Source organism: Lolium rigidum, chromosome 3 (assembly GCF_022539505.1).
Source record: "Lolium rigidum isolate FL_2022 chromosome 3, APGP_CSIRO_Lrig_0.1, whole genome shotgun sequence".
Classification (NCBI taxonomy): Eukaryota; Viridiplantae; Streptophyta; class Magnoliopsida; order Poales; family Poaceae; genus Lolium; species Lolium rigidum.
In genome coordinates this window covers 286,913,244-286,937,142 of record NC_061510.1, presented here as the reverse complement: position 1 = coordinate 286,937,142, position 23,899 = coordinate 286,913,244, and the positions used below count along the sequence as shown (strand labels likewise).

At 42.0% G+C, this 23,899-nt stretch overlaps 1 long non-coding RNA gene across 1 annotated transcript; it reads left to right on the top strand.

Moving 5' to 3' along the window:
* The first annotated feature begins 18,592 nt into the window (after positions 1-18,592).
* Positions 18,593-21,295, top strand: LOC124703525. Its single transcript, XR_007003140.1, has 3 exons — positions 18,593-18,880; positions 19,594-19,771; positions 21,140-21,295. It is a non-coding gene; the product is annotated as an uncharacterized LOC124703525 (long non-coding RNA).
* The last annotated feature ends 2,604 nt before the right edge of the window (positions 21,296-23,899 follow it).

The following is a 23,899-nucleotide window of genomic DNA, read 5'->3' as shown; positions in this document are numbered from 1 at the left end:
CATCCATAGAGCAGCTAAGGGCCTGCAAGCAAAAATATGGTGAACCAATGAGAACATACATCCAGCGTTGGTGCATCATAAAAAACTCCGCTGAAAATATATCGAACGAAAGAGCAATAGACGCGTTTGTTGCGGGAATTTCGTGGAACCTGTACATAATACAACTAAAGTACTTTGCCCCAACTTGCAGTGAGGTTGTCAATCTCACTAATTTCCTGAACACAAAGGATTAGACGTATCGAGTGGAAGGAGATGTTTAAGTAATTAAAGAGAATAGGAATTGCAGTAAGTAAATAGAACAAAATGATTGTATTAGTGTAAAGGACTGGGGTCCACAGTTCACTAGAGGTGTCTCTCCATAAAGATAGATAGCATGCTAGGTGAACAAATTACAGCTGGGCAATTGACAGAATATCGACCATACATGACAATATGATTATTATGAGATTTGTTTGGGCATTACAACATAATACATAGACCGTAATCCAACTGCGTCTATGACTAATAATCCACCTTCCGGTTATCGTCCAAGCCCCTTTCAGTATAAAGTTGCAAGCAACAGATTATCGCATTAAGCAATGTGTGTAAAGTAAACAACAGAATTACCATTGAATAAAACATTGTTCTTTTCTCCCTAGTAGCAACAACACATTTACAATCTTAGAAGTTATTGTCACCCTTCCAGAAAACTAGAGGCAGGAACCTACTATCGAGCATAAATACCCCCTCTTGGAGTCACAAGCATCTACTTGGCCGGAGTATCTACTAGCAACGGAGAGCATGCAAGATCACAAATAACATATGACATGAATATATAATCGACCTCAACATAGTATACAATATTCATCTGATCCCAGCAAACACAACATGTAGGATTACATAAGGATGATCTTGATCATGTAGGGCAGCTCACAAGATCTATACATGAAGCACAAATTGGAGAAGATAACCATCTAGCTACTGCTATGGACCCATAATCCAGGGATGAACTACTCAGGCATCACTTCGGAGGCGAGCATGGCGATGTAGATGCCTTCGGCGATGTTTTCCCCCTCCGGTAGGGTGCCGGGAAGAGCTTCAGAACCCCCTGAGATGGGTTCTGCGATGGCGGCCGCGACAGAACTTTTCGTGGATGGAGGCTCGGGTCTCAAGGGTTTTCCCGAGATCGTGAATAAATAGGCGGACGAGCGATGTCGGTGGAGTCCAGGGGGGTCCACACCACCCCTAGGCGCGGGCCAGGGCCAGGCCGCGCCTAGGGTAGGTGTGGGCGCCCTGCTGCCCCTTCGACTCCCCTCTGGACTATGTCTTCGTTACGGTAAAATATTGACTTCGGCTTTTGTTTCGTCCAATTCCGAGAATATTTCCTGTACAACTTTTCTGAAATACAAAAATAGCAGAAAACAAGGAACTGACACTGTGGCATCTTGTTAATAGGTTAGTGTCGGAAAATGTATAAAAGTTCAATGAAGTATGAGCAAAACATATATGAATTGGTGTAAAAAAGCATGGAGCATCAAAAATTATAGATACGTTTGATACATATCAAGCAACCCCAAGCTTAACTCCTGCTCGTCCTCGAGTAGGTAAGTGATAACAAAATAATTTTTGAGGTGACATGCAGCCAACACAATCTTGATCAAGCATGTAAAACATTGTGAGCTGGGATCAAAGTACTCTAAACATAGGCATGATCGATATAATTCAATAGAACTTAACAACTATGTTATAACCTGAAGAGTAACTCAAACAAAGGATCATGAATAATAGTGCAGTGAAAGCAACTGTTTGTTTATGAGCATATAGTAAACATAACAAAGTGGAACTCAACATGTTCTTTTTGAGTAGCAAAACATAAATGCTAGGACACTATTAAAGTTCTAAGGGTGACTAGATGCAAGTAATTTAAGAACAAGCAATAGCACAATCATGAATCAATTAATAATAATTTTGGGACTATTCACATTGCACTAAGAATGACAACTATGCTCTCTTAATTGGTGCATAAAGCTGAAGATGAAGACTAAACATAAAAGTAAAAGAGAAACTCTTGCAGAGTAAGCAAGATAAACAAGTTTAATAAACATTCCAAAAAGTATGGTACTTATTAGCTTTAAGCTCACATTGCCCCTATCATAAGCATCTTGAATGGTTAAAGTTAATGTGAGTCAAATATGAGCTATTTGCTTGCAAATTACAAGTTGAAAATCTCATGCCCCTTGAATGCGAGTACCTAAACCTCATGCTACTCAACTTAGATCCCAAATAAGTTCTTGTCATTGTAAGTATACATGTATCATTTAGAAACGCCAACGGGTACCTCTTGCCCGAAGATATGCATGTACTCTTGTAGGAGCAATCCCATGCCATAATGACAAAACAAACGGATAATGAGCATCTCAACAATTTTTTATTTACTATGAGTATAGATTTTTATTGAAAATGCTTCATAGAATCATCACTATGGTTCGCTGTAAATTTCCACCATGAATGATGCATAGCTTAGATTAGCGGTCTTGGCGTTCCCTAACTCATATACAAATTCCATGGACTTACAAGTTTCTATTGTATTTTACACCGCTAGGCATCCATAAACAAAAGAACATGACATCAAATAAATATAAGTGCAATGTTGAAAGTGTTTCCCATGAAAGCATGGTTATACTAACTCCCAACTTGCAATTTGCAAACATATAAACTTCATAAGATAAGAAAAATGATCAAGTTTATTAAGTGCAAGAAAGTAAATGTGCCATCAAGTTCGTGAGAGCTTTACTGACTAATTTTCTCATGCCAAAATTTAATTTGGAAAATAAATAAAAACATGATAAATTACTTGGAATAGCAACAATGCTACTAGGTAGATATGGTGGACACAATTGGCAAACTTTGGCTTATGGTGATTGGATGCACGAGTAGAGTTCATACTCAGTACAGGCGAAGGCTAGCAAAAGACTGGGAGCGACCAACTAAGAGAGCAATAATGGCCATAATCATGCATAACAACAAAAAATATCAATAAAAGCATAAAGTGATATTACAAGTCAAAAAACTAAATGATCATAGAGGCTTTAGTTGACTGGTTATAGTCATAACATTGTATAAGCATGCACCAAGTCAACCCAATAAAGCATCAAAGGAGAATACCATAATATTATGCTTTTATGATGGAAACAACACATGATTCTTTCAATGACACATTATGCACTCTTAGCCATTTGAAACAATTCATGCTACAACAATAAATATTAAGCATATGACAAGAATAACATCCAACATGTCATGTCACAGTCTAGACAAGCTTCATTTTGCATCACTATAGGCATGAAACTTTTTACTCGTATCCAACACCAATCAACTTATTTGAAATAAATCTCAGAGATAAAATACATTATGGACCAGAGAGGTAATAATACATAAACAAATAATATTAATGAGCTCTGAAAAAAATTCAAGTGAAAGAACAAGAGCTAAATGCAGTACTAGAAAACTAGAACACTCGCAGAACAATAAGAGCGAAAACAAGAGCGTTCTATGCAATTAAAATAGAGCGGGTCTTTCTCCAAAAAAAATGTGCCGGGATCCAGCATATTCTACAGAAAACAAAACTAAACTAAACTAAAAACAAAAATAAATATGCTCCAAGAACAACACATAGCGTATGAAGCAATAAAAATATAGCGCATAGAAAGATGACATGTTGCTTTGTTGATGAAGAGGGGATGCCCAAGGCATCCCCAAGCTTTGACGCTTTTACCTCTTGAATATTTCTTGGATTGCAGGGGCATCCCCAACACTACAAGAAATCTGCCATAAGTTGACAAAATAAAGGTGTCACTGAAACGTCAATAATGGCTACTTGTGACGTTACGGTGACGCTTTTCAAAACGTCGAAAGCTGGGAGTCAGCAGTGACTGCTTAAGACGTTCCACTTGAAAACGTCGTAGAGCTTTGTGACGTTTTAAAATGTCACTGACGGCATGACATTCCCAAAACGTCATGGGCACCTACCCCCGAGTCCAGCGTGGCAATCCGACGTGGCAAAATTGCGACGAATTAGAAACGTCATTATCTGAATTCAGCCCGGTCCATTCAGCTCCTTATGTGGGCTGAGCCCATTAGTTTTGATTGTTTTTTCAGCTTTGTTGGGCCTTGGCCCGTAACAGTTTGGACCATTATTTTCTGACAATTGGCCTTTCACAAAGCATTTCTATTCTATTTTTGGCCTTTTTATTTTGATTTGATCCCACCAGTCAGTGGGTTCCAATTGTCAGAGTAGAACCAACATTTAACAATAAATTACAAAATCGAAAATACATGAAATTGAAGAATTTTTTTTATAACAGTCATAGTCAACGTATATTACAACATTTTCGGTCTCAATTTATATCACGGTAACATACAACACAATAATATAAGGTTAAAACGAAACAAACAGAGTGCACAGTATCCTTCCATCGAGGGAACAGACTGCTGTTGCACCATCCAAGGCCCCTTGCTGCTACATCGCCCCAGAAACTTCGCCCAGAACTAGACACAATAGTGTGCCATCGCCCAGGAACGCTAGAACTTCCCTAAGCAACGCCTCACCGCGGAGGTGCACAAGATTGCACCGCGCCATCTGTACCTCACCACCGCGGGAAATAGTCTTTGCACCATCAGGAAATAATGCTGCTGCAGGTTAAACCAATTAAAAATAAGGCCCAATAGATTCATGTCAACGAAAATTAACAAGTGTGGATCTGGTGCAAACAGATTTGGATAAACCAATATAGTTCTAGTTGCTAGTTATAAATTTGAAGAACAAATACGTTTATATGAGACTAGGTGAACATGCGAGCAACACATCTTGCACATCGTGAACAGCTGAGCAAACAAAAAATATAGGGTATCTGTTCTATCATACCAAACATCTAAATACTGCAGAGTTTAGAAAATTAACCATAATGATGTTCTATGTTCCCACAAATCAAAGTAACTTATTTTTCTCTGGTACACCTTAGGCTAAAGTATTGGTGGGCACAAAAGGCACAACCCAGGCCCTTACACATAACTTGATAATAACAACGTTAAGGAAGTATACAGTGAAAGGAAAGCCCCAATCTATTGCAAGTTCCAATGTCTGCAAGGAGGCAACTGAAGCCACGCCACATCCGCATAGAATCAATCCAGAGCACAGAACAATCAGCATAAGCAAGTGCGGAAATCTGGAGGCATACCTTCGAGGCACTTGAGGCCCTCGGGTCCGTTCTGCATCTGCGACAGCTCCAGCAGCGCTCCGCCCCATCGATCTGTGAATTGAAAAGGTAGGAAACCTGAGTCATGGGTAAAATCATAACAACCACTTTCTCTCTCGAAGTGGTTCAGTACATTTGAGATAAAACATACAATATGATATGCATAATAACACTTAGGGTAGGAAAACCTAGAAAGGAGTTGAGATGGACAACAAAAGAGAAGGCTTGCCTTACTTTCTAATTAGGTGACATACATATTTGTTTTGCTACAGTTTAAGTCTGTTTTTAGAAAAATGAACACCAAATATTTTCAGATTTTATATAGTAAGCGTCATGAACTTGTGATAGGTACTATCTTTACCATGGGGGACAAAGTATCAATATGTCATGATCAAACTCGGTATGCGAGCAACATGAGAAATATTGTGCCTCCTTTCCAACATATTATAGTTGATACTCGAAGCTCGACTTTTGTTTTTCGAGTGATATTGAAGCTCAATTGTAAGAAATAAAATTAACACCCATAAAGTCATTTGCGCAATTTGTAGGGAGGTAATAATACAGAATAAACTACGAAAGCAAACATAAACTCTTAAATAAATTAGTTTTCAGTCATTTTATCCTTGCATGAGGGTGATAAACAATAAGAATAAGTTTTCAAAATTTATGTATATTATAATGAGGTGACAACCAACTGTTATGCTGAACTAAGAATGAATCTGGGATATCTGAAAAACATATAAAGAACTAAAATTCGGCAAAGAATAAAATAACTTAGTACTGCTGGCTCACATGCTATTTCTTAAGGAGGTTTACAAAGATTAATTCAAATTATACTACTTTTTTTGCTAACATTCAAAATTAATATTTCTAAACTATGCTGATTTATTTTGTTGGTGTCTTTTTCACCTAGCCGGCAATAGTGAGCAGAGCGGAAGTGTGGTCAAGCAAGACAAACAGCAAGCCTAAGGGAGTAGAGTGGGGCGAGTAGGACAGGCTTGAGGGTGAATCTTCATGTACACAACGGTGTGGGTGGGAGGAAAAATGAAGCACAATAGGCTGTAGATGGCAGACACAAACGTTCTTCTCATTTGACATGCAGAGCCCCTAGCAGATATGAAGTATAGCGAAAATCAGGTCCCTCTTTCCACAATATGGATATTTCAGAGCATTTTGGATCATCAAACAAACCCACATATCCAAAACTACATGTCGCTATAAACTGAGCACATAACGAAGCTATAAACCGAGCCCAGGAATGCTCATGTAAATTAACCTCTCATATTCTTAATGAATAGGCATACAGATTACGAGACATGAAGTTGAGGAATCGGAGGTGAGATATTGATAGATGGCCGGTTTCACAATAATTTCTACTATGCAAGCACAAAGTGTGACGTTTACAGTCATGTTCGTCATGCAAAACTGAACAGGCATATTGTACCTTCAAGGCAGGCGCGAGCCGGAAGAAATCCCCGACCACGAACTCGATCATGTCCTCCACACCGTAGATCCTGGTGTTGTGCCTCGCCAGCTCCACCTTGCGGGGATCAATCTCCACCGCTATCACGTAGCAACCCCTGCACGAGATGCCGGCGACGGGATTAGCGGGAGAAGGGAGCGAAGTGACCTGGAAACAGAAAACGAAAAGTTCATCGGCGGGTGCCTGGCTGCGAACTGGATGGCGTTGCCGCCGACGCCGGCGAACGCGTCGACGACGAGGCCGGCGGGGGAGGCGCGGGCGGCCTGCGCGGCGGCAATGGCCTCCGGGGTGGCCGAGGCAGCGCAGGTAGGCGCAGTACGAGGCGCGCAGCCTGGCCTCCGAGGCCGGGTCGATCCCGTCCTTGCGCGAGGGCGACCGCCGCTCGATCTCGTCCCGCGACAGCAGCGCGGCGTCCTCGGGCTGCTTTGGCGGCGGCGCCCGCTTTGGCGGCGGCGGGGCGGAGGCTAGGTCGTGTAGGTGGCGGGAGGGCGCGAGCGGGTCGCGAGGGTGGGGGTAGGGGATGGCGGCGGCGTTGGTGTAGGGGTGGTGCGGCTCGTCGTCCTCCTGGAAGAGGAACTCCGGGGAGGTGGGCAGGTCGTAGAGGTTCTTGCAGGGGAGGGGGAGTTGGCCGGGATCTAGGCTGGAGAGAGGGGCGGCGGAAGGGAAATGGCTAGGGTTTCTGGCGGGGCGGTCTGGATCGGTTTTGTTGGAGTGGTTTGGACTGGTCCTCGCGCGCGTGCCCAAAATCTTTAGGCGCCAATGGAAAAATCCAGGGTAGCAATTTCGATTCATGTTTGGTGCGTTGGATGCATTGGACGGTTGAGATCCAAGTCTGGGGCTGATCCTTGGTAGGTTGTTTCCTGGCTTCTGATTGGCTAGATTTTTTTTGGCCTGCTAATGACGTTTTGACCTAAATTGCCAATGACATTTTTGCCCAATAACGTCACGATTTTCTAGGGTTTTGCCCCCCCTGAGTGGTCAAGGACGGTCAAAGCTAGGAACGTCATAAAGCTATGACATTTTGATTTCCAGTCATAAAAAAAACGTCATATTATGGCAGATTTCTTGTAGTGCAAGCTTGAGATTTTGTCCATCCTTCATCTCATCACATCATTTTTCTCTCCCTATACTTGAAAACTTCCTTCATACAAAACTTCACACAATTCATCATTAGCAGCATTAGTACAATCAAAATAAACAAATCCACTTGGGGTCAGTTCTAACATATATCAAACATCTATTAAAGAATTAGCTACTGTAACAACTCTTCAAAAATCTCTTTGATCAAAATAACTCAAAAATAAAGAGATTTAAGAGGCAAATGCAAATAGTGTAGAAATCTATCAAGACAGAACAACAGGTAAAGATCGATTTTTCCGAAAATCTTCTGTTGCTCATTTCGAAATGTGGTCAACTAACTAAAGTTAGATAATAACCTGGGGCATATGCATAAAAAAATGGCAGCTCAAAATTCCGCTCTGGATATTTTTACAAATTTTTATGGTGACAGCAACTTCCCCAAATCTTACTTTCTTCCTATTAGAGGCTATTTTTGGCACAAAAATGAAATGAAAATGATAAGAAGAGGTTATTACAGAGGTAATAACTTCCAATACTCAACTAAAAAAAATTACATAAATAAAAGATGGGTTATCTCCGAAGAGTGTTTTTCTTTAACGCCTTTCAGCTTGGAGCAGAAAAAGAGCGAGCATCAAGTATTATCAAGTGAGAAGCATCAAGATCAGCGAGATGTCTTTTCAACAAGGATTTGTATTTTATCTATATAAGTTTTAGAAGACCCTTTCTCAGCACTTTTAGGTTCACTACTTTCATCAAATGGATTTTCAGGAACAATCCAATCAAAATTCTTTTCCCAAGCTTCATGCATTGCTACTAATTTGAAAGGTATTGGTATTTTACTTTCTCTACTATTTTGGTTTGGTCTATTTTTTCAAGTGTACTAAAGATATCTACACATGAGCCTAGCATCTCAAACAGATCAAAAAAAATTCTATCTTCTATAAAAACATCTTTAAATTCTCTAAGCAAAGTTTCTAGGATAAAATCTTTCCTTTCATCATCCTCAACTTCATGGAGTTTAAGAATTATTTGCTGCATTATAGGATTAAAGCTAACAAATCTAGCCGCCAGCATTTGAACTAAACAAGTTGCAGCAGTTTCATAATTAGGAGCAAGTTGTACCATGGATTTATCCTCAATATCTTTATGCTTAATAACATGATTGAAGAATTTTTCAATGTTATCTTTCCCAATTATAGAACCACTACCTACAGATAGGTCCTTCAGATCGTACTTAGGGAACAACATAATGAACTAGAAACAAAATAACAACTATAAAAGAAACTAATAATTTTTTTTTGTGTTTTTAATATAAAGACGACTATAAAAGGAAACTAATTTATTGTGTTTTTTTATATAATGAAGCAAACAAATAAAGTAAACTAAGCAAAACTATAACAAAGTAAAGAGATTGGAGATGAGAGACTCCCCTTGCATAAATCCTCTTTCTCCCTGGCAACAGCGCCAGAAATTGTTGATGGTGCTCCGGTGATGGCGCCAGACAATATTGCTGAGCATTGTTTGGAAGCGGTTGGGAAACCCCAAGAGAAAGGTGTGATGAGCACAGCAGCAAGTTTCCCTCGGTACGAAACCAAGGTTTAATCGACTAGTAGGAGAAAGGAGTGACTTCTGAAGGTGTTGCTAGCTGACTAGTGGCAGGACGCACTACCGGCGTCAGCAACAACGTGGAACTTGCGCACAACACAACTAAAGTACTTTGCCCCAACTTACGGTGAGGTTGTCAATCTCACCGGTTTTCACGAACACAAAGGATTAGACGTATCGAGTGGAAGAAGATGTTCAAGTAATTAAAGAGAATAGGAATTGCAGTAAGTAAATAGAACAGGATGATTGTATCAGTGTAAAGGACCGGGGTCCACCGTTCACTAGAGGTGTCTCTCCATAAAGATAGATAGCATGCTGGGTGAACAAATTACAGCTGGGAAATTGACAGAATATCGACCATACATGATAAGATGATTACTTTGAGATTTGTTTGGACATTACAACATAATACATAGACTGTAATCCAACTGCGTCTGTGACTAATAATCCACCTTCCGGTTATCGTCCAAACCCCATTCAGTATAAAGTTGCAAGCAACAGATTATCGCATTAAGCAATGTGTGTAAATTAAACAATAGAATTACCATTGGATAAAACATTATTCTTTTCTCCCTAGTAGCAACAACACATCTAGAATCTTAGAAGTTATTGTCACTCTTCCAAAAAACTAGAGGCATGAACCTACAATCGAGCATAAATATCCCATCTTGGAGTCACAAGCATCTACTTGGCCAGAGTATCTACTAGCAACGGAGAGCATGCAAGATCACAAATAACATATGACATGAATATATAATCGATGTCAGCATAGTATACAATATTCATCGGATCCCAGCAAACACAACATGTAGGATTACATATGGATGATCTTGATCATGTAGGGCAGCTCACAAGATCTATACATGAAGCACAAATTGGAGAAGACAACCATCTAGCTACTGCTGTGGACCCATAATCCAGGGATGAACTACTCACACATCACTTCGGAGGCGGGCATGGCGATGTAGATGCCTCCGGCGATGATTTCTCCTGGGAAGAGCTTCAGAACCCCTCGAGATGGGTTCTACGATGGCGGCCGCGATGAAAATTTTCGTGGATGGAGGCTAGGGTCTCCAGGGTTGTCCTGAGATCACGAATAAATAGGCGGAGGGGCGATGTCGGTGGAGGCCAGGTGGGTCCACACCACCCCTAGGTGCGGGCCAGGGCCAGGCCGCGCCTAGGGTAGGTGTGGTTGCCATGCTGCCCCCCTTCGACTCCCCTTTGGATTTTGTCTTCGTTACAGTAAAATATTGACTTCGGCTTTTGTTTCGTCCAATTCCGAGAATATTTCCTGTACACCTTTTCTGAAATACAAAAACAACAGAAAACAGGGAACTGGCACTGTGGCATCTTGTTATAGATTAGTGCCAAAAAATGTATAAAACTGCGATGAAGTATGAGCAAAACATATATGAATTGATGTAAAATAAGCATGGAGCATCAAAAATTATAGATACATTTGAGACATATCAATCACTGTGTCCATTAAGCTCGTATCTTGCTCGGGGACGAGCAAGAGTCTAAACTTGGGGAAGTTGATGAGTGCATTTTTAGCATGTTTTTGCATCACTATTTCATTAAGTTATCATCAAGTAGTGGTAGACTTTTTGTATTTCACCGCGCTACCGCGCCCTTTCACTACAAGAAAAGTTGACATGGCCGACGAAGTTGAAGTCGCGCCGTGGTTGCTGGTGTACCATGGCCGACGATTTTTGGTCCCTCCGTGGTGCATGTCAAAAAATTTTTTTCTCGTTTTTGAGGCCACCTAGCCCGACGAAAGCGGCCAAAACGTCGCGTATGGTGGCCGGGACGTGGTGCATCTCGAAATCTCGGGTTCGCCGGCCGAGTCAACGCAAATCCGCACCGCCGAGGGATGTAGGGCCCGGATGGCAGCCTCTCCGGCATTGTTTTTTTCTCGATCGCGCCATCTCGTTCAACGTTCTCCGATAGAGCCGTTTACGATGCGGGATCATGGGTCCCGCATGTCATCCTCTATGAACCAAAATTCTTTCTATTCTTGGATTTTTTTGACCCCCGATTTCGGCTACTTCCTTTTTCTTTTGATCCCTTGCCGCCTTGGAAACGTTGAGACCGCTCGTCGCTAAATGGGACCCGCATGTCATCCTCTATGTGCAATCAACTTTCTTTTCTTGGAGTTTTTTTGGCACCTCAAATTTGGTCACTTGCCTTTTTCTTTCGATCCCCTGCCGCCTCTCAAACGGTGATACCGCTGCTGCTAATCGGGACCCGCATGTCATCCTCTATGTACTATAAAACTTTCTTTTCTTGAATTATTTTTGGCACCTCATATTTGGTCACTTACCTTTTTCTTTCGATCCCCTGCCGCCTCTCAAACGGTGATACCGCTGTCGCTAAATGGGACCCGCATGTCATCCTCTATGTACTATAAAACTTTCTTTTCTTGGAGTTTTTTGGCACCTCAAATTTGGTCACTTGCCTATTTCTTTCGATCCCCTGCCGCCTCTCAAACGGTGATACCGCTGTCGCTAACTCGGGACCCGCATGTCATCCTCTATGTACTATAAAACTTTCTTTTCTTGAATTATTTTTGGCACCTCATATTTGGTCACTTACCTTTTTCTTTCGATCCCCTGCCGCCTCTCAAACGGTGATACCGCTGCTGCTAAATGGGACCCGCATGTCATCCTCTATGTACTATAAAGCTTTCTTTTCTTGGAGTTTTTTTGGCACCTCAAATTTGGTCACTTGCCTTTTTCTTTCGATCCCCTGCCGCCTCTCAAACGGTGATACCGCTCGTCGCTAATCGGGACCCGCATGTCATCCTCTATGTACTATAAAACTTTCTTTTCTTGAATTATTTTTGGCACCTCATATTTGGTCACTTACCTTTTTCTTTCGATCTCATGCCACGTTTGAAACGTTGAGGAACCCGCAGGCTCATGGGACCCACATGTCATCCTCTATGTACTATAAAAGTTCATTTTCTTGGTTTTTTTTTCACCCTCTGATTTTTGTCTATTTCCTTTTTCTTTCGATCCCCTGCCGCCTATCAAACGGTGATACCGCTGCTGCTAAATGGGACCCGCATGTCATCCTCTATGTACTATAAAACTTTCTTTTCTTGAAATATTTTTGGCTCCTCATATTTTTTCACTTGCCTTTTTCTTTCGATCACCTGCCGCCTCTCAAACGGTGATACCGCTACTGCTAAATGGGACCCGCATGTCATCCTCTATGTACTATAAAACTTTCTTTTCTTGAATTATTTTTGGCTCCTGATATTTTTTCACTTGCCTTTTTCTTTCGATCTCATGCCACGTTTGAAACGTTGAGGAACTCGCGGGCTCATGGGACCCGCATGTCATCCTCTATGTACTATACAAGTTCTTTTTCTTGGTTTTTTTTCACCCTCTCGATTTTTGGCAATTTCTTTTTCTTTTGATCCCTGCCGCCTCTCAAACGGTGATACCGCTGTCGCTAAATGGGACCCGCATATCATCCTCTATGTACTATAAAACTTTCTTTTCTTGAATTATTTTTGGCTCCTCATATTTGGTCACTTGCCTTTTTCTTTCGATCTCATGCCACGTATGAAACGTTGAGGAACCTCGCTGGCTCATGGGACCCGCATGTCATCCTCTATGTGCTATAAAAGTTTATTTTCTTTATATTTTTTCACCCTCTCGATTTTTGGCTATTTCCTTTTTCTTTTGATCCCTCGCCGCCTTGGAAACGTTGGGTAAGCTGCCGACTCATGGGACCCGCATGTCATCCTCTATGTACAATCAACTTTCTTTTTCTTTTGATCTCAAGCCGCATTTGAAACGTTGAGACCGCTGCTCGCTAAATGGGACCCGCATGTCATCCTCTACGTACAATAAAGTTTCTTTTCTTGGATTATCTTTGGCTCCCGATATTATGTCACTTGCCTTTTTCTTTCGATCTCATGCCGCCTTTGAAACGTTGAGTAAGCTCGCCGGCTCATGTGTCCCGCATGTCATCCTCTACGAACAATAAAAGTTTCCTTTCTTGGAGTTATTTTTTACCCCTAATTTCCGGCTATTTGCCTTTTTCTTTTGATCTCCTCGCCCCTCCGAAACGATGAGGACGCTCGTTGGCAGGTCGGTCCCACATGTTATCCTCTATGAACAATAAAAGTTTCCTTTGATGGATTTATTTTGAACCCCTAATTAATTTCTGGATATTTCCCCGCCGCCTTGGAATCGTTGAGGATGCTCGCTGCCTCATGGGTCCCGCATGTCATCCTCTCGTAACGGTAAATGTTTATTTTCTTGGATTTTGTTGACCAAACGATTTTTGGCTTATTTTTCTTTCGATCACCTGCAGCCTTTAAAACGTTGAGGACGCCGCCGGCTCACGGGTCCCACATGTCAACCTCTATGAACAATAAACGCCGAGGATCTGTCGTCGCCTCATGGGTCCCGCATGTCATCCTCTCGGAACGAAAATGTTTCTTTTCTTGGATTTTTTACCAACATATTTTTGGTTTATTTTTTCTTTCCATCCCCTGCCGCCTTTAAAACGTTGACGACGCTCGTTGGCTCATGGGTCCCCGATGTCGACCTCCCAGTACAAGAAACATATGATATCTTTATTATTTTGCAGACAATAAACAATGTATTGCGCTCTGAGCTATTTCAAACGGATAATTAAATCTTTATTTTTACATAAACAAACTTATATGTTGAATCTCCTTGTTTTTTTGTCTTTGCGAAGCATAGGACTTTCCTGTTTTTTTAGAAAATTCGGAACTTTCCTGTTTTGGAGTGGGCTGAAATTGTACGAGTCAAAAGGCCAAGCAGGATAGTTCGAAGGCCCAGATGTCCAGATGCAGCCCAATTGAAATCACTAGTCCTCAACCCGTGCTCCAGCACGGGCTATCATTCACAGATATTTGGTAACAAAATAGTAATATAGTATTGTAAAAACTAAATTTTGGTATAACTACGTTCATAGTGTTGTTACACATGAGGATAAAACTGTAGTTAACTATTTGTTTCTTTGTGAAATTAAGTTCCTACATATGCTCCTGCAAAAAAAAGTTCCTACAAATGGACAGGGTTTTCCTAGATATAACCGCATATGATATTAGCTATTTATTTAGTTCTGCTATAAAATAAAGTCAAAAATGTTCTAGGAAAATAACATGGTTATCTGTTTTTACTCGAAATCCTTCATAATATTACATCTACAAAGTGGAGCTATAAAAGGTAAACATCTGGTATGATCGGTCGACTTCAGCGGCTTTTCAACATCCTGGACTTAGTACAACCCGTGCAGGTTTGGTTTTCTGCGGCATGTTCACCTGATTCTTGATAAAATCTTAAGATGTACTCTATGGTTCACATGTATTTTATATTATTCGATCTGATATATTTTAGTTAATTGATTAATAAAGTCAGATCCTTTCTCAAGAATTAATTTAAAGTTAGATATCAGATGGTCACTGCCCTGTACGCAATGATAATCAGTCCACAGAATGTATGGCTGCTTTAATTAAGAAGAATCACCACTGGTGTTAAAGTTCATGGATAAATGTAAGTTCGCGACAAAAGGACCGCACGAAAAGTAACTCATTAAAAATTTCACAATATTAGGAGCTTTTAAGCTGTGCATGGGAACAAACAGTCAAGAACAGAATGAAATATTGCCCCATCTCTGTTGTAAATGTCCCTCCAGCATTCTTGATGACTCGCTTTCCATCACCATCAGCACAACATAAACACTTTTATTCACCTTCAAATGAAGTTGCTAATCAGAGTGAAGTAACATTTTCAGCAAGAGTTGAGAAATAATTACATTATAGGTCTGCATGTTTACAGCTGTAATGTTCAAGTACCAAATAGCAGTGGCATGTGAGATGTGACGTAATCAAAGATAAAGGGAAAATACGAATAGTGGCATTCTACTAAATATTTCATAACTGAGAGGCATGCATCCATGTAAAAGTAGCTGACATGGGAATATTCAAGCCTCCACTTACTTCTCTGGATATCATATAATTTCTTGGATCATCTGACAGTTTGGATATTGCAGTGTCGGGCACTGAAAAATATCTACGAAACACATCAGGAGCACGTATAGGACCAGAGAGTTCCTTTGTCGTAATATGCATCCCACCCAGATGACAGTAAACCAACAGGAGAACTCCTTTGAAGTAGCATGTGCGACGACCTACTGGGATAGATCCAAGGCGTTAGCACTGTTGTGCACAGCAAGATCCAAACATGTAGCCTCAAGATTAGATAATTCAATTCAATACACAAAAGTAATGACATTTGTCCATCAATTTTTAGGCGTGCATCAACTTGCAGGAAGAAAATCAGATGTAATTAGTAGAGCTTTGCATACACCGGATAGACTAAACAATTTTGAGCAGTGACACATAGTAGGAAGAGGCAATGCATCGCTTTTACCTCAGATCAGAAGCTTAGAAGAGCAATGCAGAAAAATATAAATCACGACATGATCCTGTGCTGTAATTTCATCGTCCAATGTTGCTAAGGGTAAACGCCTGTCATTAAATCTATCGATGGCATGCTTTTTTCCGGATCAAATCATCAAATATACGGGATAGGCCAACAACAAAGGCTTTTTCTTTTGATCCCGTGTAATCAATCTGAGGAGTTGGCAGCAACGATGGCAGCCCGGTTGTGCTCGCCGCCATCACAGAAGAATAAAATCCAGCGATTTGGAGATATATTATACACCAAGTGTCCATCATCTCATAATACATCAGGAGATAAGGTGAAGCAGAGTGATTACCTAATGATTTGAACTCGGAAATATATAATGTGCCTGTATGAATACCACACGTACGGATGGCAGTAGAGGCCGACTCGCCGACTCAATTGATGGTGGGCTTCAAGTCCTGCTGCATCTTGGGGAGTGCGTACTGGCCACACAGATCTTTCTCCCTCCTTTGTATTTTTTACAATCATCCTTTCTGCAAGAACGCCCATCACTGTATCTCCTCTCCTGCTGCATTAGTTTCTCCTACAGGACATAGATATATGCTGGATTTGAGCATGGTTCGGACACGGAAGCTGAGGAGACTCACATCAATGTTGGAGATCAAGGGAAATACGCAGGCCTGGGGAGAATTTCATACCTTTTGCTAGCTAGATTGATTCCATTGTGGATGCTAAGCTGATGAGGAGGATCTGGAGTCGCCGTGATCAAAGATGTGCTCGAGATATATTATGTTTAGGCGGCGCAACGAAGGAGGCTGCGGAGATATATTCTCTTTAGAACCCTGTTGTTGTCTCGTAGGTCTTTCTTTTCGTGTGGAAGACTCGTAGGTTTTCTAAGTTGGACTCTAGAGACGTCAATTATTTTCACCTTGCACTAATTAAATCAAGGCGTGCCATCCCTGGGTTTCCCTTATGTCAAGCCTGGTGCCATTGGTTTGACTTTTATCATGTACTATAATAATAAAAGTAAACGTGTCTACGTTACAGTTTTTGCGACATCATAAATAACAACCTTTTTAACTAATCGTAGCCCTTAATTCTAGATCTAATTGTCATAATTATTCTAATGATGTGGATTAATATGATGTCTCCTATGGTGCCTCCAATTAGTAAATATAAGATTCTTCTTGGATATTTTTCACCCCCTGATTTCTGGCTACTTCATTTTTCTTTTGGTTCTGTGCCGCCTCTCAAACGGTGAGACCGCTGCTGCAAAATGGGACCCGCATGTCATCCTCTATGTACAGTAAAATTTCTTTTATTAGATTATTTTTGGCTCCTGATATTTGGTCACTTGCCTTTTTCTTTCGATCTCATGCCACGTTTGAAACGTTGAAAAACCCGCTGGCTCATGGGACCCGCATGTCATCCTCTATGTACAATAAAACTTTCTTTTCTTCGATTTTTTTGGCACCTCATATTTGGTCACTTGCCTTTTTCTTTCGACACTGCCGCCTCTCAAACGGTGATACCGCTCGTTGCTAAATGGGACCCGCATGTCATACTCTATGTACAATCAAGTTTCTTTTCTTGAATTATTTTTGGATCCTGATATTTGGTCACTTGCCTTTTTCTTTCGATCTCATGCCACGTTTGAAACGTTGAAAAACCTGCCGGCTCATGGGACCCACATGTCATCCTCTATGTACTATAAAAGTTCATTTTCTTGGTTTTTTTTCATCCTCTGATTTTCGGCTATTTCCTTTTTCTTTTGATCCCCGCCGCCTTTGAAACGTTGAGGACTCTGCCGGCTCATCGATAAAACTTTCCTTTCTTGGAGTTTTTTTGCCCCCTAATTTCTGTCTACTTTCTTTTTCTTTTGATCTCAAGCCGCATTTGAAACGTTGAGACCGCTGCTGCTAAATGGGACCCGCATGTCATCCTCTATGTACAATAAAGTTTTCTTTTCTTGGATTATCTTTGTCTCCCGATATTTTGTCACTTGCCTTTTTCTTTCGATCTCATGCCGCCTTTGAAACGTTGAGTAAGCTCGCTGGCTCATGGGTCCCGCATGTCATCCTCTACGAACAATAAAAGTTTCCTTTCTTGGAGTTATTTTTTAACCCTAATTTCTGGCTACTTCCTTTTTCTTTTGATCCCGTGCCGCCTTGGAAATGTTGAGACCGCTGCTGCTAAATGGGTCCCGCATGTCATCCTCTATGTACAATAAAATTTCTTTCTTCGATTATTTTCGGGTCCCGATATTTGGTCACTTGCCTTTTTCTTTCGATCTCATGCCGCCTTTGAAACGTTGAGGAAGCTGCTGGAGCATGGGTCCCGCATGTCATCCTCTATGAACAATAAAAGTTTCCTTTCTTGGAGTTATTTTTTACCCCTAATTTCTGGCTACTTCCTTTTTCTTTTGATCCCCTCACTACTAGGAAAAGGCTTATAGCCGCACTCCTTACCGCCGGCGAGTACGAGTTCAAGATGCCGGCGGTAAGGCCTTCCAGGGTCGCCTCACCCTACCGCCGGCGAGTTTGAAACGAAGATGCCGGGGGTACCTGCATTATCGCCGGCGAGCTTGAAACGAAGATGCCGGGGGTAACGGGTAGCAGAGTGGGCCACCCAGACTGCACTTACCGCTGGCATTTACGGACCGTAGGTGCCGGCGGTAATGAGGCCTGCCACCAGCGAAACCGCGTCAAGAGCGCCGGGGGTAACGTGCTCGTATGGGCCAAGCCAAAATTACCGCATCCACGCGCCTTATCGATCGCACCAGCCTTATCTGTTATCTCTTGCTCATCTTCTCCTGTCCACTGTTCCTCTCTCCTCTGTGTCTCTCTCGGTCAAACTCCCACGGGAGAAAATCCGCCGCCGCCTCCTCCCTCCCTGTCCAGGCCCAGATCGTCCCGCCCCGCCCCGCCCCGAACCCTCGATCGCCGCGGCAGAACACCGGCGATCTGGAAGTATTGCACTGCCCCGCTCCACCCCGTGGCCGACGACGGACGGCCGTGCCGCGCAGCTTCTCCGCGCCGCCACCAGCGACGGCCGACAGACAGGTACCCTTTCCCTTCGCCCCTCCGGCCCTCCTCCTCTTCCCCTCGCGTCGCGGGATCGAAAGGATTCGTCTCCCGTTGATGTACTCCTTCGCTCGGCGTGATAATCAATAGAGCTCGACGTGATGTTCGCTGTTTATGCATCTTATAGCAGCGCCGCTGGGAATACATTAGTGTACATCCTGCTGGCACTTTCAAGTTGGTTTTTAGTTTCGTCTTGTCCCCTTCATTTTTAACCCATCATGTTTTGACTGCCTAAAGAGTGTTTCAATGGTTCTGAAGATTTCCTAGATTGGATTTGATTCCAAGCTGGAATCTCAGTGACGTCAGATCAAACCTGGGAAGCTTTTTAGTTTCTAGAATTTACTCCCAATTGCTGATAGGGGAGTGATCTCCATGTATAACCGATTATGTAGCGTCCCCTCTGAAGAATAACCCTAGTTCATGCACTGGAAGATTCAAGGCAGTAGTAGTACTCACCCAAGTAGCGGTTGCAGGTTATCTCAGATTATGATTTAAGTTTGTGTCATTGTGGTTCATAGCATCTCGGTCCACCCCTGGTTGTCTGATGAGTAGTTTCTAGTTACTTCTTTGGAAATATAAGTACGTGCCTTGTTATCTTGGACTGCCATAGTGAAGGAACCGTCTCCATTAAATTTCTGAGGCAACTTAGCTGGAGTATTTTGATCTCTGAAAGAACTTCCTTTATTGCACAGTGACCTAGAAGTTAGGCTACACTGAATCTGTGCTAAGTTTATAAGCACTGAGGGTGTTGAAGACAAAGATGCTGAAGAACGTCTTGAGCCAGTCATGGAGGAGGGGGCACATGTGCTACGGGAAGGGCATCCAGCTGAAGCACTATATGCTTGTTCAAGTCGATTTCACAGCGGGCAGGTAATAAACCACACTTTGACTCTCTTTCTGGTATCTTGTGATAGTAACATTTAACACTTGAAACATCGATGCTGTTACAGTGCTTTAATTTTAGCAACTTGGGGATGTGTATGAAGTACTGTAATAATACTGACAATGCGGCGCTGAATTCTACGATGCAATTTTTGAAGTGACTGCATGTCTACATATTAAAATATGTGATACTGTCTGAAGGCTACGAGTTGTCCGCGGCTACTACATCAGCCAAACAATCTTGTATATAGCCAGCACATTAGAAGTTAAGTAATAAGCTGAACTAGTCATCTACTTGAGACACATCCCACGCAAGATTCATTCAGATTCAGATCCTGAATTTCTCAAAGCTTAAAGTCTGGCTAGTCTAGTTCAATATCTCCAGTCATTCTCACCACAATATGCAGCTCGTCTGATATATAGTCAGGCTAAATAATTGTTTTAAGTTTAACAATAATGGCCAGATTCTGAATTTTATATCGCTAGAATCTGGAAGTATTATTCATGTTATGTGTTATTTTTCAGGATTACTCTTGGTTGGTTTGTCGGTAGGGGATCCTTGGTCAGGAGTCAATGCTCTATCGTTTAAAATGTAATAATCGAGAGTTCATGGATTATGTAATTTCTCGGCACGATATATGCCAATAGTAGCTACTCAAACATAAAATGAGAAATGTTAGTGTTAGATCTAATGAAGTGATTTGATTCTATTATTTGCCTTTGCACTTTTTTTTCAAAACGGAAGTGCCGGTCCCAATTGTATTGTCCAGAGTGGAGTAGTTAGGTAGCATATGAAAGAATGGAACATGCATAGCTTATGCCACATGTATGTGTGTAGCTAAGCAATGTTGTGGTTGTGGATAGCCATTGCCCTTCTATTATTTTCTGCAATCCTCTCATCCTGCCTTCCTATTTTTAGAACTAGCTAAATGATTATTCCATGCTTTTTCAGTTGTATTTCAGTTTTGAATTAAACCTGGCAGAGTACATGATTCACCTTTTTATTTGCTATCATGTTCATTAGGTCATTCATCTGCTTTGGGATGATCTGAACACTTTACAATTTACAAACCTGCTTAGTCTGAAATGCCAGGCACATATATCAGCTCACTTTTGTGTCTCATGGGTAGTCTGAAACTCCCATGCATTTCATTTACCGCTCTTCTTCAGACTTGCCATTAGTGTTTTCTATAGCATACTCCTGGATAATAATTCAGTAGCAGTAGTTGGTAGTAATAGCAGGAAGATATTCCTTATTTATTTTTTTTCTTTCAAAATGCCTTCTAAACATAAATGCTGCCATGGTAACTTTTTAGATGGCAGGTCACTTATCTCGTTTTTTCATGATGTTGCGAGTGTTGTTTGGCCGGAATCGGAGATGAACATGGGTAGTTGGTAGTAATAGCAGGAAGATATTCCTTACTTATTTTTTTCTTTCAAAATGCCTTCTAAACATAAATGCTGCCATGGTAACTTCTTAGATGGCAGGTCACTTATCTTGTTTTTTCATGATGTTGCGGTGTTGTTTGGCCGGAATCGGAGACGAACATGGCGGAGGCGAGCAGCAAGGAGAAGCAGCCCCTAGGTGCTCCTGGGCAGGAGGAAGAGGATCGAGCGGAGCGCGATCTGGGGATCATGGAGTGAACCTAGAGGAATATTGTGTGCGGAGGAGCACGTCGGAGCAAAATTGTAATATGAGCAAAATTGTAATTACTGTTCAGTTTAAATACAATTATGTAGAGAAACTTTGGATCGTATATAATAAAGAGCGTATAGAATAATTAGTGAATTTGTTTTTATTTCTATATCCGAAGGTTTTGTGATTTAATGTCAGTTTTTTTTTAAATCCTAAAATACATACCGCCGGCACATAGGGCTGTTTGCCGGTGGTAACTTAAATTACCGCGGCGAGCCGGGAGGTGCCGGTGGTACCTATTACCGCCGGCGAGTTGGGAAAACCGCCGGGGGTATTTCCACCTTACCGCTGGCGCTTACGAATATGTCGGCGGTAGCACATTACCATCGGCGAGGTTATCGCCGGCGAATTCGAAAGTGCCGGCGGTAAGCTTTTTCAGGTTGCCGGCGGTAAGCCTTTTCCTAGTAGTGCCTGCCGCCTTTGAAACGTTGAAGACTTTGCTGGCTCATGGGTCCCACATGTCAGCCTCTATGAACAATAATCACTTCCTTTCTTGGAGTTATTTTGTACCCCTAATTTCTGGCTATTTGCCTTTTTTCTTTCGATCCCGGTCGCCTTCTAAACGTACGTGACGCTGCCGGCTCGTGGGTCCCAGATGTCAGCCTCCATGGACAATAAACCTCTCCTTTGTTGGATTTATTTTTCACCCTCTGATTTTGGCTATTTCCTTTTTCTTTTGATCCACTTCCGCCTTGGAAACATTGAGTAAGCTGCTGGCACATGGGGCCCGCATGTCATCCTCTATGTACAATCAACTTGCAAGATCTTCGAGCGAAAGAGCTTGTATTAGTGGGACCCATATGTCAACCTCTATGTACAATAAAAGTTTCCTTTCTTGGATTTTTTTTAGCTCCTGATATTCGGTCACTTTCCTTTTTCTTTCGATCTCAAGCCGCCTCTGAAACGTTGAGTAAGGTGCTGGCTCATGGGACCCACATGTCATCCTCTATGTACAATAAAGTTTCTTTTCTTGGATTTTTTTTACCCCCGATTTTTGGTCACTTGCCTTGACGCCGCTCGGCTCATGGGTCCCACATGTCGACATCTATGAACAATAAACCTTTCCTTTGTTGGATTTATTGTTTACCCCTAATTTCTGGCTATTTGCCTTTTTCTTTTGATCCCCACCGACCTTTGAAAACGTTGAGGAACCTGCTGGCTCATGGGACCCGCATGTCATCCTCTATGTACTATAAAATTTCTTTTCTTGGTTTTTTTTTCACCTCTGATTTTTGGTTATTTCCTTTTTCTTTTGATCCCCTGCCGCCTTGGAAACGTTGAGTAAGCTGCTGACTCATGGGACCCGCATGTCATCCTCTATGTACAATCAACTTTCTTTTCTTGGAGTTTTTTTACCCCCTAATTTCTGCTACTTTCTTTTTCTTTTGATCTCAAACCGCATTTGAAACGCTCGAAACCGCTGCCGCAAAATGGGACCCGCATGTCATCCTCTATGTACAATAAGTTTCATTTCTTGGATTATTTTTGGCTCCTGATATTTGGTCACTTGCCTTTTTCTTCCGATCTCATGCCGCCTTTGAAACGTTGAGTAACCTGCTGGCTCATGGGTCCCGCATGTCATCCTCTACGAACAATAAAAGTTTCATTTCTTGGAGTTATTTTTGACCCCTAATTTCTGGCTACTTCCTTTTTTCTTTTGATCCACTGCCGCCTTTGAAACGGCGAGGATTCTGCAGACTAATACAAGCTTTTTCTCTCCAAGATCTTGCAAGTTGATAGATTAAATCATGGAATTATTAGGATATGTTTTAAATTTCAAATCCACTTTATGAATTATTAAAAATACCGTTATCCATGTGAGTATGGAGCGAACAAGGATTTTCATATTGGGCATGAGCAGTTTCAAAAATTGGAACCAAATAATTCAAAATAAATAAAAACAACTTTTATGTAGAATCTCCGCGTTTTTTTCTTTTGCCATTCATAGGATCTCGTGTTTCATTAGAAAAGGGCCGAAATTGCATGAGCGAAAAGGCCCATTTGTAGTTATTGGGCTTCGACAGCTGGAGCAAGTAGGCCGATAGCAATTACCATGTAGATGGCCGTTGGCAACCCAAAGTGAAATATTGGACCCAACAGGGGAAGGCTGAACAGTACTATTTTCTAATTGGAAGGTGGTACATGGCGTAATCCTGCCAAAAAAAATGGACATGGGTTGCTGAAATTTGCCCATCTGCGCCTAATATCGCCGCCGCGGCTCCGCTTCCGCCGCCGCTGCCATGCCTCGTCTCGCGTCGAGCTCGCGGTACTGCCGCGTCTCGGGCACGGGGCACCGCGGCGTCCGCGCGCGCCCCAAAGGTACGTATTACGCGGAGATACGTGACGGCGGCGAGCGCATCGGCCTCGGCACCTACGAGACCGCGCATGAGGCCGCGCGCGCGTACGACGCCGTGGCGTGG